The sequence below is a fragment of the Vidua macroura genome, chromosome 16, assembly GCF_024509145.1.
Source record: "Vidua macroura isolate BioBank_ID:100142 chromosome 16, ASM2450914v1, whole genome shotgun sequence".
NCBI lineage: Eukaryota > Metazoa > Chordata > Aves > Passeriformes > Viduidae > Vidua > Vidua macroura.
Genome location: NC_071586.1, coordinates 8,561,325 through 8,579,860, shown reverse-complemented (window position 1 = coordinate 8,579,860; position 18,536 = coordinate 8,561,325). Strand labels below are relative to the sequence as shown.

General features: G+C 44.0%; 1 long non-coding RNA gene across 1 annotated transcript in view; it reads left to right on the top strand.

Annotated features, from left to right (window-relative positions):
• Positions 1-5,982: 5,982 nt before the first annotated feature.
• LOC128815345 (uncharacterized) overlaps positions 5,983-18,536 on the top strand; it is a 113,550-nt gene continuing 100,996 nt past the window's right edge. The window contains exon 1 of the long non-coding RNA XR_008439621.1: positions 5,983-6,075. This is a non-coding gene — a long non-coding RNA (uncharacterized LOC128815345). The remainder of the gene's footprint in view (positions 6,076-18,536) is intronic.

Here is an 18,536-nt window from a genome sequence, read left to right as displayed (position 1 = left end):
TATATCAGTGAACTTTAAGAACAAAATGTGCTCAGGGAAAAGAAATTAAAATTGCAAAGCAGTTTCCTTTCCTATCAACAGAACTGACAGAAAAAATGACAAAATGCTTGTGGGAATGATTAGAGAGAGTGAACGCTCTCATTCATGTCGTGTCGGATATTGCTAATTTATATGTATTTGTTTTCGAACCAATCTGGCAAATTTCAGGAAAGAATCTGCCAGGAATCAATGGGAAAAATGGGCCTGTATTCTTCTGGAAATTAATAATAAGTATTCACTGTGTTTTATTTGGATTTTGATGATATCTGTGATGAGTGATGGATACCAGGAATGGAAACAGCCAGTACGGAGAGCAGGAGGCTCACGGCAGGGCTTTGGAGATCTTTTGCTGTTTCTGCTGTTGGCCTGCTGGGTGCCCTTGGTCACTCAGTGCACCCTCCTCCAGTGCTCTGTTTTTTCCTACAGGAAAATGAGGAGGGGTGCAGCTTCCAAATATCTTCCATGAGGGAGGAAGGCTCCAGGCTTTCCATACCTGTTAAACGTGCCCTTGACTATTGGCTTTTTGGAGTTCCTTACATCCTTTCCTCTCCTTCCTTCTTTCTTCTTTCCTATCTCTCAAGAAATCTATCTAATCACTAATCACCAAGTGATAGAGCAGTTAATAAATATAAAATTTAAATTGGGTATAAAGATTTCTTCACTTGCTAGGACCACACTCTCCTCACTCATCTTTTGGCCACTCCAATTTTCAATGTGTCACTAGTCTGCAAATACAAGATTTTCACCTTATACTTCGACTTTTTCCTGTCATTTTAACCCCATTATTTAGTAACATTTCCATTCATCACTCTAAACGTCCTCTAATTTCTTCAGCTGTAATTTTGTTGCTTTTCCCGTAACAAGTAGGGAGCTATTTAAGGTTCCAGTGACTCTGATGATTTCAATGACATAAAGATGAAATACAATTTTCCTCAAAAGCCTAAGGAGAAAAAAAAATTAATCTGGCATGTTCACATGACTTCTCAGAACCATCCAGGGGCCCAAATCCTCTTGATTTCCAAGTCTTTGGAGATTTGCCTTTAATGCTTCAATATTCTGTAAAGGTGCTGATTTAATTTAATTATCATTCAGCCTGGTTATACAGATTAGTTTTTCAGTCTTTCCTGGAAAAGTAGCACCTGCAACTCCTTAATCACTTCTGTTACTGATTTTATCTCCATTACATCCTAACCTGAATTTTTTGGCAAGGTTGTTGCCTTCCAGGTTTTTCAGCCTGATTGTCAGGAACATGTTATGGCCAAGAATAGACTGGAAAATATGGTTCTTGCTAGTCTGTTTCTACAGAGAGGAAATTAAATTTGGTGCAAAGAAGCACTTGCTCTCTAGCAGAACTCAGTAAATGTCATGAGAAAGTGAGGGGGAAAAAAAGTGCCTGTGAGGGTTAACAGTGAGGAAGTTAATGAGAACCCAGTATGGGAACTCAAGAGAAACACCAGGCAGATGGTATATCACCCCAGCAAATACTTAGGCTATTTTCCTGTCTGAATCCACTGATTTGATCTGAGGAATGAGCTGTCTCTACTCTGTGCAGCTCTCTTTTTCAGAGATGCTTTGGCAATGCATCTCATCTGGTGGTTCAAATTGCATTTCCATGGCCAGGGGCTGCTGAGGTGTCTGCAGGAGGGCAGAGGCAGCTCCCTGCAGGGTCAGTGTTTGCTTCCACAGGGCAGATCTGCCTTCTTGCCTGGCCAGACTCGGTGCCAGAGCACAAATGTCCTGTGGGGGTCCTTGTCCTGGGAGCCTGGATAACCCATCTTTCTCCTTTGGCAATGAGAAATCTCTCAGGTAGCCCAGGGAAGGGCTAGGTAGGGCCCAGGTATCCTGCAAGGGCTGCAGACACCAGCACAGTTGAGAAGGACCCCTTTCCTCACCAGAAAGTTTCCTCTTTCCAAGGGACTTAAACTGGAAAGAAATGTTTGATTAAATGGTGGAACTCCTCCATCTCCCCAAACCACTCTATGGTGAGTGCTAAGTTTTCTTTTTCTCCATCCTGTGGGGTTTTTTCAGAGCTGGGTATGTCTGGTATGATCATGTCATGCTCTGGGGGTGGAAGGAACATCAGCTCAGCATTTTCAAAGGAAGCAGAAGCAGAACTAACCCAGCTTATCCAAAAGCTTGGTATGGGAAAGGGCTGGGGAGGAAATCTTGGTCTTGGAGGGCTGATGGATTAATTTACTGGAACTGTTTGAAGCCTTTCTGTTTGGCCTGGCTCTTCTGTGCCTTGGTGTAACACAGGGGTTACCAGCCAGACAAACCATGTAAAAAGCAAAAAGGAAAGGACACTAAGGGACATGATCTGTGAATTTTACCCACATTGTTCTGGAAGAAAAAGTGTTGTAAAGAGAACATAAACAATTAGGGCATATGCTGAGTTTGTTTATCTTCAGAAGCATGTGGTAGGTGTGCCAGTGCACTGGTGTTCAGCAATTAACAATAAAGGCAGACAGCAATTAACCACATGTCTGCTGTGAGAGGTAATGGAAGTTATTTGTATTTAACCTCCATGATTCATGAACCACTTTCATTCTGGGAACTAAAGAGAAAGGGAAGGAACATCTTAAAGCCTGATGTCACCATGTGAGAAATGATCAGACTTCAGTAGTCAGTAATGAAAAAACTTATATACATAAATAAAAATAAATATATTTTTCCCATTATTGGCAGATGAAATATAATCATTTATCATACATATACACATATATATGCATATACACATATATATGCATACATACATATCTATGTACATTTTTTTAATGGTGGAGTTCTGTTTCTGGGAATTTCAAGCTTCATTTGCTTTTAGGATCTCAGCTCATATATATACTGAAACCAGTGGAAAAGTCCTTATCAGTATCAATGCCTGTTGCATTTGGACTGCTGATATAAACACCACCATAGGAGCTATAGACTTTAGAAGTTTTTTTGGGTTGGTTGTTCTTTTTTCCCCATGTATTTATGAAGAAATTAGACTTATTTAGGAAAAGCAGCCTTTATAAGATTCAGTATTCAAAGGAATGTGATGGGACACCCAGACTGTAGGAATTATGTTCTGATGCCACATCTTTTTCAAGGGTTTTGAATTGATAGACAACCTTCATGATTAAATGTCACTGGGACAAGTACAGAGCTGGGTCTTTTAGGAAAAAATATCCTGGCCACAGGGGTAGATGAGCAAGAAAACCAAAGGATACCTTTGTTATCCTCTGTTAAAGATGAAAGAGCCACTGCATCAAGATTACATACACTCTAAGATCACCTTTTCTTTTTCCCTGAACCAGAGTTGTGTCACAAAGCTTGTCTTTGGTGGAAGGAGGTTTAACAATAAGCTCATCTCATTATAGGTAAGCAGATACATTTTGGACAGTTTTCCATTGAGCAGCATATAAATCTAGACTTAAATGTAATGAACTGGCACCAAAAAGTGTACTGGAATATTGATTTTTGTGAATTAATAAGACATTGTTTTCTGGTTTTTATGGATTAATACTTAGCTACAAGCTGTTTGGGATTTGGGTAAAGAATATCCTGGCGGTAAAATGCAATTTTATTTTGGAGATGGAAATGCTTCAAGATGGAACAATTGGATTGGTGGACATATTGTATTAAAGGGTAGCAAGGGAGAGACACAAAGTGCTTTTATTGCTTATTCTTTCAGTACAAGTAATAAGTATTGATGACCTAAAAGAAATGCAATGTAATGGTCCTATGAAAATAGAGTTTGGAGGGCTGTTAGTCTTGTCTGTGCCTAAAAGTGTCATCTTAGAAAAACCAATTAAAATGAGGTATTTTAGCAGGAAAAACAATAATCCTTTTAGCATAAAAGAAATAATTTGTGTTCCCATTTATGAAAATGTGTAACTTAGCTTGGAATCAAAAGCTTATTTAACACTTCTAGCAAAATGAAATCTGCTTTCCTCCTGCTGTCCCTGTTTCCATTGGGAACTCCAAAATTTTCCAAGAAGATCTTTTTCAAAGGTGAATTTTCTCAGGGGAATTTTCTTTCAAATTCATCTAATAACCCATGTCAGGGAGAACTTCAGATGTTCCAGAGTGAGATGAAAAGAGGTCAGGGTGTTGTACAAGGAGCTGAAGGATGAGAAGAGTGATTTGAGCCGCAGAGTGCCAGATTTGTGGGGGCAGCTCAGCAGTGGGCTAAGCACGATGGAGAGGCTGAGGGGCAGAGACAAGAACATACTCCAGTGTCTGTGATCACCCTGGGAAGCCCACTGTGCTCTGGTTACCTTTGAGCTGCCAGGCTCTGCACCAGAGGAAGGGCAGGGGTGTCAGCTGGCATCAGTGGGAACAGTATTTTGAGCTGTACTCCTCCAAAGGATCTACACACAGCCTTTGGGAGAAAGCAGCAGAGCCAATGGGCTTTGCCATCCTTTCGTTGTCTGTAATTACTCAGCTCTGCTAGTGCCTGTTCTGATCTCAAATGCAATGCTGGGGTAGCTGCACTGGTGTCGCAGGAGTTAATCCCCAATTGTTCAACTGACAGCAACACCAAGGCTGTGATCTCCACTACAGAGCAGTCACAAGCACAGCACACAAACAGCCACTGGTGTGGCTTCAAGAATTGTGTTCCATCAGTTGTTCTCCTGCCGCGAGAAGACCTGTAAAGAAGCATTCCTGTAGGGAATAGGCTGCACTTGAAATGTAAATCGAGTTCAATATCATCTTGTTAGTAGAGTCTTTGGTGCTGCTGGATAAACAGACAGCACAGGGAGCCTTGACACCTGCCTGGGCACTCATAAAGCACCCGGTCCTGCAGCAGCTTAACTGGGAGAGTGAGCAGAGAGCCTCGGGAGAGGCTGAGCTCCTGTCTGGGTGTACTTCAGGAAAGGTGTGAAAATCTTGAGTGTCCTTCGATTGCAAGCAGTCTTTGCTGCATCTCAAGGACAGGAGTATGAACATCTCTGCTCCTAAAACTCCAAACTCATTGTGCATTGCTGTCAAAGCAGGTCTGCAGGAAGCACAGCTGAGCACAGCCCATCAGGCAGAGCGTGCAGCTGAGCTCTGGGGAGGGATTTGGTGTGCAGTCACAGGATTGCCTGTGAGAGCTCCTTGATCAGAACAGAAATATTTAATCAGGTCTGTCTCCTGTAAGTGTCATGTAGAGAAAACAAGGCTACAAATTGGATTTGTGTGATCAATGGGCAAGAAAGACCACTTTATCCACCTCAGCAGTGCTGACATACAACACCAGGCTCTGGTGACAGCAAGGTGCCCACATTCTGGCAGGACAGACTCTCTCCTGTCTGGGGACACAGGCTGTTCTGGAACCATACATTGATAATTTTTAAATTTTAACCACAATCGTGCCTTCTTGTATGTCGGTAGAAAATCAGCTGCTGAGTTTAGAAAGAGTATGATTTTTCTTACAGCAAAATCAAAGGAAGAATCTGCACAGATTGCACAGCAATATTTAGGTACATAAAGAAATGGTTTGGAATTTATTCATGTACATGAGTGAATTAGGAACCTGCACACAGTTGTTTGAAGTTCAGGGCTACAGCTGAGGGCATAGTACAGGGGTCTGACTCAAACAGAAAGGGGCCCAGAGCCTGAGCAAATCCTCTGCAACCAGGCACCACAAAGCCATGTTAAACAGATCTTCCAGACTTGACACTTCACAGCTCCCAGCATTTGCAAAGCATGAGCATCACAGCAGGACTTACTGAGCCAATGGCACAGCAAATTTAGTAAATAAATAAATAACATACAGCAGAGAGGACGGGAGCCGTGTCTGAACTTTGTGTCTTACCGAGAATTGGCACGGTGACTTGGCAGGGTCTTTGGAAGGTTTTCAGTTACCTTGATGAATAACAATTCTATTTTAATTTTTTTTTTCTCTTTGTATATTATAAATGGACTTGTAAAAGAGGGACTGCCTGTTACAGTCTGTCTGTCTCCCCAGGAGTCTGGAAGAGGTTGATAGGAGGAAGAGTGCAGCTGTGGACCCCCCCAGAGCATGAAGATCTGTAGGATCCATTTGGAGAGGGGCACAACTGAATCCAGGTATGAGAGAGAAATGGGTCATGGATGCCAAATGTCAGGTGCAGCAGCATCAACCTCTGCTAATGTTTGCTTTGTGGGGGGAAAAAAAAAAAGGCACAAAAAACACCTAAACCCCAGAGATTGGGATCTACAGAGACCATTCCTTACTTCAGGAAATGAAGCTTTTCTGAACAATACCATCTTCTGTCATGCCTAATCAAACTAATTAAAGAACACTACCACACTTTATTAATGTAATTTATCTCCTGCCTGAGGTGAATTATATTTATGCTCCAGTTACTCAAACATCACTGTTCTGTGTTTGAAGGAATGATATTATTCAGTGATGTTTGTGTTCCACAATATCTGGCAGTAATTGAACAAGAGCCTGGGAAATTGAGTATTTCCTGCTTTGGAAAGGCTTCTTTGGGGAATGTGTTGTTGCACAGGTGTGTTGGTGAACAGGCTGGACTTGGGCATGTCCTTATTTGAGTGGAAACTGGAGGCCTACACATGCCAAACCTTTCAAGCCAAGCAAGCCAAAATTAATCTCTAAGCATTGAGCCTGTGAATGGCCTGTTTAACTGAACACACATATTCACAGCATTTAATGAATCAGGGTTGGGAGGCCAAATTTATTCCAGCTGAAGATCTGGCAGGGAAAGGCTAATATGTACTGAAGGAGGAAGGAAGGAAGTTAGTTAGTTCTAGAGATTAAAAACATTTAAGAAAATGTCAATAGAAAAAAAGTATTTATTTTAAAAGAGATTAATGGCTTCCATGGATATCCTCTGATGTGGCCACAGCTGCAGGGCTCACAGGTACAGTATCCACCCCCCTTTTGTTGGAAGAAGCAGTTTAACATCATTTATGGAGCAGGACATCATGAGACATTGCCCAAAACTGACTGAGGGGTTTTCCTGGTGGTTGCTGGCAATTTGTTGATGAAAGCAGAAGACAGGAGAGAGCAGGGGGAGCAGCACAGAGCTGTCATGGGCCTGGCCTGGCCAGAGGGTCAGACAGCTCCTGGGTGTGCAAGGCTGGAGGCACAGGGAGCTGGCAAGGGAGGTGCAGCCTCCTGCCCTCCCCACACACCTGCCTTTGGCAGCTGAGCTGAGCTGGCCCAAGGCCACTTTGGCCACCTGTCCGTGCTGTTTGCTCTCATCTGAGGCCAGCCCTGCTGGCCTGAGAGAAAACCCCACTGGGGCTTGGTCTTAAAAGTGCACTTGGAAAGGACATTGCAGATGTCTTGTCTACCCCTCCTCACCCACACTGCAGGTGGGTGAGATGGGCCCCTCCCTACCAGGAATGGCTTTGGCTGCTTTGAGGGCACCTGAGACTGGCAGACATGTGGACCCAGAACTGGTCCAAGCTCAGGTATGGCATGTGCAGAGTCACGGGAGACACTGGCACAGAGAAAACAGTGGGAAGAAAACCTGTCAGGGACATGGAAAAGCAGACATCCCACCTCGGGCTGCAGCACGTTTCATCTCAGGCCTGCAGGAGCACTTGCTGTCAACACTGTTCAGAGGCACTCTGCTGGCTCTCTGCCAGCCCAGGCACTGGGCATTAATGCAGTGACTGCAGTTTTACTCACGTTGATTTAGAGAATTCCACAACTAAATTTAAAGCGCTGCTAGGTAGGATGGCATGTGGGGAACAGTACCATGCTACTTATTTTTTTTTAAACTTGGGTTGTGTATTTACTGCTTTCCTAAGTGAATTCTTAAAAAAATATCTGACAAGTAGATTCTGTCTTGTAAATAGGTCCAAATGAATTTTATTGAGATTTTTGGGTAAATCTTTGCTACCCTGCTCCCAAGTAGATTTTGGCAGTTTAAAAAGCTTTCTAAGAACAAGGAAAAAGGAGCTTTTATTCTCTGTGAATAAATGAACTGCGAATTTCCTTGGGTAGTGGTTAAAACTGTTTTGGATTTTCCTAAAGAGAACAATGACTCACATCCATTGATAAAGTACACCTTAGCTCTGTATTAATAACAAGTGCAGTGGGCTGGATCAGATTGCATCTGCCATTGAGAACACAGAGGCTTGTCTGGAGGACAGAGCAGGACTGAGCTCCCAGCATGTCGTGTTTATGGCTCCAAAACCAAAATACAGATTGGAGATTTGTCCCAGGTCAGAGTCTCCTTGGCAGCCTGTGCACTGTTGCATATCAAGTGCTCCTGCATAAAAAAGCTGGATGGCAAAAAAATAAAAACTGGTGCTTTAGAATAAAAGTCAAGTCCTGATGTCTCACACATTCTAGGAACATGCTGCCCAGACTGCCAGCTAAAAATTTAGGGTGAAAACAAAAAAAACCCCAAAGCCATGGTGAAGATGACAGGATGACGTGTAGGGTGCAAACAGGGAGAGCCTGTGGTAAAAGAATAGAAATTATAGAATAAGAAAGAATAGAAATTATTTTGAAATAGAAAAATATGACTGGGAAGGTAGCTGAATAGCATGTTGAACATGCTGATTTTTCTTCCTGATGATTAAAACAAGAAAAATCATGCTACAGAGCTGATCATTAGCGTAACTGTGATTTTACTGCTATGTAGCAGTAATTTCTTTCAACAGTAGAGAAATGGCAAGAAATATACCAAAGATAGATGATCTATTAACAAGTAAGTCAGTTGGGGCAAGCAGAAATTCATGTAATATGCCACGAGCATGATGAGATCCAGAAAAGGCATAAGGAGTGTAGAAAATGGTAGAATCCATGTCATGGAAAGAGGTCATTCTGCTGGGAAAAGCTGCTATAGAAACAAAGCCTTGGCAGTTCAGGCAATCAAGAAACAGCAATGAATTGAAACTGGAAGAGATATTCCAGATACAAACCTGGCTTTATATTTAGCTTTTCTTGCTGTTATTTATCTGGAGGCTGTTTGCATATTAGAAGTACCAAGTGCTGTCCTTGGCTGGTTTGTACCTGCCAGGCTCTCCCTGCCATTGCTGCCAAAGGCTCTTCACAGGCTGTGGTCACCCAGCAGCCTCCTGTGGCCATTGGCCCTGCCTGGCACTCGGTCCTGCCTCGTGGCAGGTGGTGGCATCTCCCCATACCACCAAGTCAGTGTGATCCTCCTGTGGCACAGGGAGGCAGAAGTGCTTCTCTCTGAAAGGACACAACAGCAAGTGACTTCTGGTGGCATTGCCTTGGACAAAATAGGCAAAAAAATTGCCAACGTAGATTTTCATTAAAAAGAAAACCTGAGCATCCAAGATTTCTGTCTTGAAATCAGTGACCTGTGCCTGGAAGAGGGAAAGATACTGTAGTTCAAAAGAGTCTCAGTCTTGCTCCCTGCCTCAATAAAAATGAGAGAAAGCAGGATTGCAGCTGAAAGGGAATTGGGTTTGGATGCTCCACAGCAGGGCACTGAAATAAAGCCCCCTCTCCTCCCTTCTCCAGGAAGTGTCTCCCTGGGGCTCCGGCTGGCAGATGAATTGCAGCAGAATTTAACTGGTTCAAGAGAAGCTGAATGAAAGGGTTTGGTAACCCTGCCAGATTTACTGCTTTATTCATTACTTATGCAGACAGCAGCTGCAAAACAGATAGTGACTACAGTCAATAAAAGGCTGACATGGCCCAGCTTTGGCACTTCATGCCTGTTGTACCCATGTGCTAATTTTGGGTCAGATATTGCTATTAGGAGCAGTCCCCACCCAAAGCTAATGACCCGTTGTGGGTGACAGCAGCAGAGCAGAGGTGGAGCAGTGCCCTTGTCCTGGGGCTAAGAGGGGTGTGCACAGCACAGAGCAGGGGTTCTTCCTCCAGCATCTGTAAGGAAATACAGATACTGCATGGGAAATCTCTTGCTTAAGTTATGGGGTGTCTGTCCCTTCCCATGCAGGGTTACTCAAAGCACAGTGCTCCCAGTACCTTCAGGGACTTCACTGTGTCCTCCCCTGGACATGGCTGCTCACAGCAGCAAAGCTGCACCTAGAAAAAAGAGGGGAGCTCTATTTTTTTTTTTTTTTTTTAATCGAGGCAGATAATGCATTTTGTTCCAGTTGGTGTGATGCATTTCATACATCTGTGCTGGCCAAAACAGAGCTTTAATAATAATAATGGATGTGGGGAGAAAGCATTGACTGAAGGTTGTGTTGGTTGTATTAAACTCTTGCTGAATGTCCAGTGATGATACAGCCTCTGGCATGATTTGAATAAGAGCTTACTGTCTATGCTTTTAGGAAATGTATCCTGTCTTCATTGGTGCTGTCCTCTGGCTCCTGGGTGTGTGCAAGGGATGGGTTTGGGGGCAGCAGCAGGCTGTCCCTGCCTGCCCTTGGTGCAGCCCCTCGTCCCCAGGGGAACAGGGCTCCCGGGGGAGCTGTGGCAGGACAGCGGGCAGGTGGAGATGCCAGGCTCTGGATGAGATGTGCTGTTGGCTCCTCTGCTGCTTGCACTCGTTAAGCATCCTGTGGCACTTGGCAGCTGTAGGACCATTAACCTTAATGTCCTGGCCGAATTCCAGCCTGCCTAATTGCACTCTGCCCGCCAGGCTGCATATTCCCGGGGAAGATTCAGGTGAGGAAATTGCTCCTCGCTCCCTCTCCTAAACAATGTTACACAAAGGGTGGTTTAGTGCTGAAGATTGAAACCTGTTTTATTCAGAAACCTAAATCTGGACTTAGGGATGTAAGAGAACACAGAGTCTTCAAAGCAATGCCCAGGCTCCTGAGCAGACCCAGGTGCAGAACGTGGTTTTTGCCTTCCTGCAAATTTTTCACATTCCTTTATTAATAACAAATCTCCTAAAATCTGTTTAAGATCATTACTTGAAGCAAATAAAAATATTTCACACAAAAAGGAAACAGATGGTCCTGAATGTTGAAGATCTGTTTGAAATGTATTTTCAGCCCACTGTCTGGAACTTGTCTTGAGTTGTAAGGGAATCGAAGTTTAATTTCAGGCTCTGCAACACTAACACTGTGTAACCAGAGGATTCTCCCATCTTTGTGTATCAACCTAAATAATGGTCTCTCTATCATTGCAAAGGGAAATAGTTATGCATTTGTTGGAAGGAAACTAACGCTGGGTCTGTGGGCTTCTTCTCTGTGACCAAGTTGCTCCTACATTAGAGTCAAGAAGCTTTGCTGTAAAGCTGGAGCAGACAGAAAATTTGCATTATCTGGGCAGACCTGGCACCCTACCTGTGGATGTGGTGCTCCTGGGTGGTCCCTGCTGACTTCACGTTTCCACTGGAGGCTGAAAGCTGGGCAGCTGTGCAAAGCGCCTCAGACAGCAGCTGCACCCTGTGTGTGCAGGGCCTGAGCCTTTCCAATGTCCCCGAATTTAAAGCTGTATTTGGGGAAGCACAGACTTTAAGCAGAAGCAATGGTTATGTTTTTTTTTCCCACAGGGACACCTCAGGAGGTTAATTCAATCTGTGTTACTCAGACTCCGTGCTGGCACATCAGCCAGTTTTCATAGTCAGTGTCCTGCTTCCAGCTGAAACAGAATATGGTGCTTTAAAAAAAAAATTGAAACAAAACCACACAGCTGCTGTCATTGTAGGACGTTGTGCTCTTAGATGAGCCATGGCTCTTGTCAGGTAGATATGATCACCCAATATTAATGGGTGGAGGAGGAAAACCTGGAGGCAGAGCTGAGGCAGAGGAGGGGCTGCCTGTGGGGACAGCAGGGCAGGCTTGCCCATTTCTTGGACTAATAATAGTAATAACAGGTTACCACCAAATTGGTCAGGGCAGAGCTTGAGTTTGACTTTTCTCTGACACACCTGAAGCTGCTGAGCAGGTGGGATGTGAGTGGTGCTGCCTCTCTCTAGAGCCAGGGGTTCAAGGCTTGCAGAGCTGCAGTGCCTGGGATCTCTGGTGCTTTCCTGCCTGGCTGGATGCTGGGTGCCTCTGTAGCAGGACAACAACAAATGGTGAATAAAGTGCATCTGAAATGAAGCTCTAAATGCATAATTTCTAGAATTACAGACTGTTGAATGAATTTATATTTGAATAACATCAGTGAATAGCAGTCTGGTAGTCAAGCACCTATAAATAAAAAAAAGTTGTCAAGTGAAGGGGGGTTATTTTAGAAATTAATGACTTGTAGGATTTTTATGTAATGTATTTTTGTTGAAATCTTATTTTTGCCTTAAATCTAGGACTTGGGTTTTCTCACTTCCTCCCCTCATCTTTTCACAGGAAGATTGGAATAGCTGTAAAAAGTGAGGGTTTATGGAGGAGGCATTCTCAGCTTCTTTCTAATAAAATTATGGAGAAAGAAAAGGTCAAGCAAGGTTTCACTTATCAGATTTTCTATCAGTTTTTCTCCTTTACCTTAACTGAAAATAATGAAAAATGAAAGGTATTTTAAAAAAATAATCAAAATGAAAACTTCTCTTTCCCAGAAAATAATAATTCAGAATTTTCTCTTGAAGAATGGTGAGTGATAGGTTTCTAACCTCGAATATACTTATTTTTCCCCTCTCTGCCTCCTTCCACCCCCAAGTTCAGCCAGCTCTGGCATCATGCTCAAGTGAAGTGCTGAGAAGACGTCTCATGGTTACTCTCTTTGGTAAAAGAATGTTTCTGAGGGTTTTTAAAATTTGGATGATGATGATTATTATTTTGTTTCTGCTTGTTTGTTGTTTTTTTTGAGACACAGAAATCTCTATTATTGCAAAACAAGCTCACTTATCCTCGTTTATCCCCAAGGAAAGGGAAATCCAACCAAACTGGGTAATAGACGTCTCCTGGCTGAGCCCTTGGGCTGCAGGTGGAGAGATCACCTCACTGGGGGCTGGGGCTGGCAGATCCCCTGGAGCATCATCCCTCTCTTTGGGGCTGCTCTGGCTCTGCAGAGGCACCAGCATTGCTCAAAGGACTGGTTTTGAGGGTTTTTGGTGGCAGGCTGCACAGTTTGGCTGCCTGAGGGTTTTTATGGTTCAGCCTCTGTGTCTGGTGGGTGGGATTAGAATCTCCTGCACCCTCAGCCCAGGAGCTGCTGCAGCAGCCCCAGAGCAGGGGTTGGTGGTGTAACAGTGTGGGGAGTTTAGCCAAACCCTTCAGTGGTGTCTCTGTGTGTTCCTTCTCCAGGGCTCAAACACATTTCCCAGGGTTTTCCCCCTCAAACACACACCTGATTTTATTATTGCATTCGCAGCAAAGGGCACATCTCCACCCACCCATTTCATAGCTCTAATTATGTTCCCCCCTATTAATTTTTAAGTGCCCATAAAACATGACCTCAGGAGGAGCCTGAGCTTTGCTGGCAGCAGCCCCTGCTTGCCCTGGGAGCGCAGGGCAGGGCTGAGCCTCTGCCAGCCCTGCTGGGCTGGGGGCTCAGCTGAACGGGCCAGAGGGGAGCAGCTCTTCCTCCCGGTGCTCCCCACGGGGCCATGTGCAGTTCTTCTGTCACCCCTGCAGGCATCAGCAGGCCAGGGACAGCAGCTGGGTAATCCTCACCTCTGCCCCAGGTTACTGAGGAGTCTGTGATGGCACCTTGTCCCAGCTTTAACCCGTGTGCAAATGGTGACTCGCGGCTGGAGCTGAGAGGAGACTTGTGAAAAACTCACTCTGTCTCTGCTGGGGAGGCTCGGGATGCACCTGGATCCTGGAGTGTGAGCCTGGGGGGGCTGAGCTGCTGTCAAGTGCCTGCCCAGACAAATAAAGCCATGGGAGGCAGTGTGTTGGCACCAGAATTTCACTGAGTTAAATCAGGTTTGACAGTCTGAAACAATACCATCATCTGATGTCTAGTTTTCAGTTTCTTCACCAGATAATTTTTTTTTTTTTTGGTAAGAAAGTGACAAACTAGAAATCCTTTTAATTTGTTTCAATAGAATTTGAATTTTTTTTTAGGTTAGCAAGTGCAAAATTTACAGGAATAAATTGAAAGGAATACAACTTACCTACAAGTGCTTTCTGTTCCTTGGAAACACCTTCCTCCTTCTAACAACTTCCATACGACCTGTGGGACCATTCCAGGGCAAAGCCAGTGTCAGCCTGTGAAGTGCTCTGTGTCTCTGTGTTTTCTGCTGTTACAAGGGGTCACCTCATTGCTTCAAGCAGTTGGTGTCAGTGACCTTGGGTGCCTTGATATCATGATGTAGTGGCCATTTCACTTGGGTGGGATCTGTCCCTCAGTGTGTACTAGTGGCCTCAACATCTCGTGGAAGTCCCATAACAATTGTGATTTCTGGAGCCCTAGGCCCAAGTTCTTCTGTGGGTAAAATTCAGACAGCAAGGGATGCACTGGTGGTGTGGAAATACTTTCTCATGGGTGATTAATAAACTCCTCTTTATGCTTATTCTCATTTGATCCCTTCCTTGCTGCTCTGCCTGCAGCAAAAAGATGGTATGTAATATATATATATATATATATTCAGGACACTGATGGAAAATTAGATTTCTTTCAATGTGATATCAAGTAATGCTCCCAACCACGGGGAGAACTCTATATACAGTCACCTTTTAGATGCTGTCCATGAAAATCAATCTTCTTTGGTCCCAGTGCTCATATTTTGTGGGTATTGCTTTGTGTTACTGTGTATCTTGGTTTTGTCTACTCCTTACTCTGGCACCTTTATCCAGGATGCAAGTGTTATCGTGCTTTGCAGATGGTCCCCAGACTCTGCATCAAGAATCCAAATGATGGCTCTTTTTCCTAAGAGCCTGGCTTTGCTGCTGCTGAGATGATCTCCCTCTCCTCCCTCCATCCTTTGCTCTGAGAGTGTCAATGAAATCTCTGTGTACCCTTGGTGCTGCTGAAACCTGCCTCTGGTGTCAAATCAGGAACTCCGGTGCCTGAACAGCCGTGTGAGGTCCTCCCAGGATAAATCCACCTGCTGGGGACTTGCTGAGAGCCACCATGACATCAGTACCTCTGCACTGTGGAGTCTGAGCCCAAGCACTTTCAGCAATTTTAACTTTCAGCATTTTTAACAACTCTTGAATGTGCTTTGTAGCCTTCCAAAAGATGGATTTTGCAACTTGCCCCCCAAACATGTAATCTGAAAACTCACTTCAGAGCTTCCCTGGTGTAGATTAATGCACTAGGAATAGCATTTTATGAAAATACAGAAAATGAACTAACCAGTTTTTTGATTGCCAAATAGTAGGAGTTTGCTTTATACAAACATCACCAACCCCTTCTTGGAGTTTTGTTCTTGCATTTGGACCTGTGATCTAAGATCATGCACAGCAGAGTTTTTCTACCAACCTTGTTGCAGACACTTTCTTCCTGAACATAAGCTCATTGTTCTCCAGATGTAATTAGACCAAGTGTTATGACAGTTGGTAGGATTACAGCACTTTGATAAATGACTTGTTTCTCAGAAGAGAAGGTTTGTGAAAACAAGACCATTCATCTCATTTCTCGCTCATTTCCTCTGCCCAGCTTCCTTCTTGAAAATATGCATATGGACTTGGATGTGAGCTGAAGGGAAGATTTTGGTGTTTCCCACAGCCCATGACTCCCTCTGAGTGGCAGCCCTGCCCTGGTTCAGCTCTTCACCCCAGGATGGTGTCATTCCAAACTGGCAAGAGGGCTCTCAGCTCCTGCAGGTCTCTGATAAAGATCCCAAGGAGGACAGATCTTGATGCAGGCTCCCTGCCTCTACAACCCAACCATCCATTTCTTTCCCCATCTAGTTGTCTCTTCCACTTTTTTTTAGATGCACATTAAATTGTATAAAAGACTGTAGGAGGTGGTGTTGGAAGCACTGTGAAAGTCAGGGTAAAAGATGATCAGGGGCATCCACAGCTCCCCCTTACCTGCAGCTCCAGATGTTCTCCCACAGCAGCAGTCAGGTTTGATCAGGCATAGCTGACCATTATTTAGTCCATTCTGATTGATCCAAGCTGCTGCCTTCTCAGAATTCCAAGAGGAGCCCGTAACTTTCTCACCAACCAAGGCAAAGCTGACTGCTCCCCAGAGCATCTTTTTGGCCTTTTTTGCAAATGAGTGCAGTTTGTTGTTCTCCAGTCACTGGGGACACCCCCAGTCATGACAATATCTCAAAGATGACAGGAGTGGCCTTCTTCTAACATTGGTCCTTTCTCACAGCACCCTTGGTACACCTCACCTGGTGCTGTGAGCCTGGAGTCAAGAGATGGGCTGGAAAATCTTCACTTTGTGATTTCCTAACCCTTGGTGAAACTGTGCTGTGGAGGTCAGGGGCACTCAGAGCCGTGTCCCTTCCAGCCACAGCTGCTGCCATGAACCTGACAGACGTGTGCTGTGCATCCAAGGGAGCTAGACTTGCCTCTCAGCACAAATTTACCTCCTTACAGGGGTTCTGATGACTGATCATCAATCAAGGCTTGTGTAGCCCTTTCTGGCCATGCTGGAGCTTTAGGGAGATTTCAAGGTCATTTGGCCATGACTGCTTTTCCAATGTGGTTGGAGAGAAGCATGAGGGCTTCCCTGTGAAGTTCTGCATGCTGGTGTTAATAATTTATCTATTTTCTGACTAATACGTGTCTCAGAGCTCAAGACAGTAGCTCTTCAGAGGTTTGAACAATGGTGACCATCCATTCCACTCTACAGCATAGTTTTTTATCTGAAATTGGGTTTTAGGCTTTCCTCTGTTGAGCTCTGTGACTGATCTTAAAAGCTTCTTGATATATTACCCAGGCCTATTAGATTCTACTAGACCTCTCCATCACCAAGAATTGATTTCCCCCTCTTCCCCCCCTTAATGCTTGAACTCAGAAGGCCCTTAGGGCTTCTGGCTTAATTAAAAATTAAATTTACAGATCATTTCTCAAATCATCCCTTAAGCAGCCAGTAATAATGATCACCTCTGAGTGGTGTGTGTCACTGTCATTTTAATGTGCTGTGTAGTAAATAGTAACATGTCCCCTCTGTGAACCCTGTGTGGAGCAAGCTGCCCTATGCTGCTCTCTGTTTATTTATGTGTATAATACAGAAATCAGTGTGATTTGAGTCCTGGGGACCTCTACCACACTCCATCTTCAGTCAGTTTTTCTTCTTACCATAGCAAAGGAGAGAGCGAGTTGTCCTGCATTTATGAACACTTCTGTTTGTTTTGAAAACTATTTTCATCTTCCCCAGTTGTTTCCCCTACAATTTGAAGATTTTTTTTTTTTTTTTGTTCCCTTTGCTGGGATATTCAGTTTCTGGAAGTCCTTTTACTTTCAGTTGAAAGGAAACTCGTGTTCCACATGAAGGGAGTAGGAAAAAGCTGCCAATCCAAACTGGTACAAAAGGTTCTTGCTGTGATGCTTCACAGCAAACACACTGCTGAGAGGCTGTGAGGTACTTCAGTATTACAGGTGGCAGAGTTCATTGCAAACAGCTCATCCAAATACCAGTGCCCCCTCCTATGAGCATTCTCTGTAAACCAATCCACTAATGGCTTGCTCTGTAAGATTTTTCTTGGGAATAATTTGCCTGAACTTCTTTAATCTGTGATGAATCTGCCAAGGCCTTTCTCTGATTATTTACTATTCATCTTATGCAACTGATTGCATTTTCCTTTTTTTTTTTTTTTTTAATTAAAAAAAAAAGATTTTGTGGCTTATCTGTGTGTTTTGAGATAGAGAATTAAGATTAAGGAATGGTGACTAATTTTGCTGATGCTCAAGTCTCTGCCTTCATGCAATGGCAGGTGTTTGTATGAAGCCACTTTGAGCATTTGTGCAATAACACATGGGTGAGCACAGGTTTGTACTGCAGATTTGTACAGATGAGACATCAAGGGCTCCATCCACGTTTGCCTTCTCATCATTCCCCTTGTATATTTGTTTCTTCCCCTTGTATATTTGTTTGTCCTCTCAACTCCATACTGAATTTATTTGTGTTCCCTTTCTGTATCCTTTTTCTCTACCATTCTCAAAGGGTCTTACCTTAATATTTGAATTTACTCTGGCTCTTGAGTTGAATGTGCTTTTTTCTAACCTGATCTCAGTAGTGCCATGTGAAGCCAGGAACCCTTGTGCTTATTTCTTGATTTGGCCAGCTTGGCCATTTTTCAGAGCTCCTCACAAGTGTTTTAGGGAGCTGTCTGTGCTATGTCATTCCTTTTGAGCTGTTGTTGGTGGGCCTTAGCTCCACCAGTCTGACCTACACTGCGCTGCTCTCATCTGTGGCTCAATTGTGCTGCTCTCTTCCCTCTCCAGGCACCACTCTGCTCTATTTCCAGATATATTTTTACTCATTAAACTCTAAAAGAGAGGCTGATCAGAAGACAGTCCCAGGGAGGATTTGGCCCAGAGATACTTTGCCAGATCCTCTGCACTCGAGGTTGAATTTTGATGGGGATGAACATTTAACAGCTCTGCAAGTGGTCTCTGAGCCGAAACCCTGCAGTAATAGTGAAGAACAGACTTAGGAAGAAATAAACCTGACCCTTTGAAACCCCTTTTACCAAGGTAGTACACGGTTAATAATTGTTTGAATTACTCCTGTGAAAGCCCCTTGCACTCTAAGAAACATCACTAGAGAACAATGGTTAGCCCCAGCTGATTGCCAAACCATTAACCTCAGCTGCTGGAGTGCC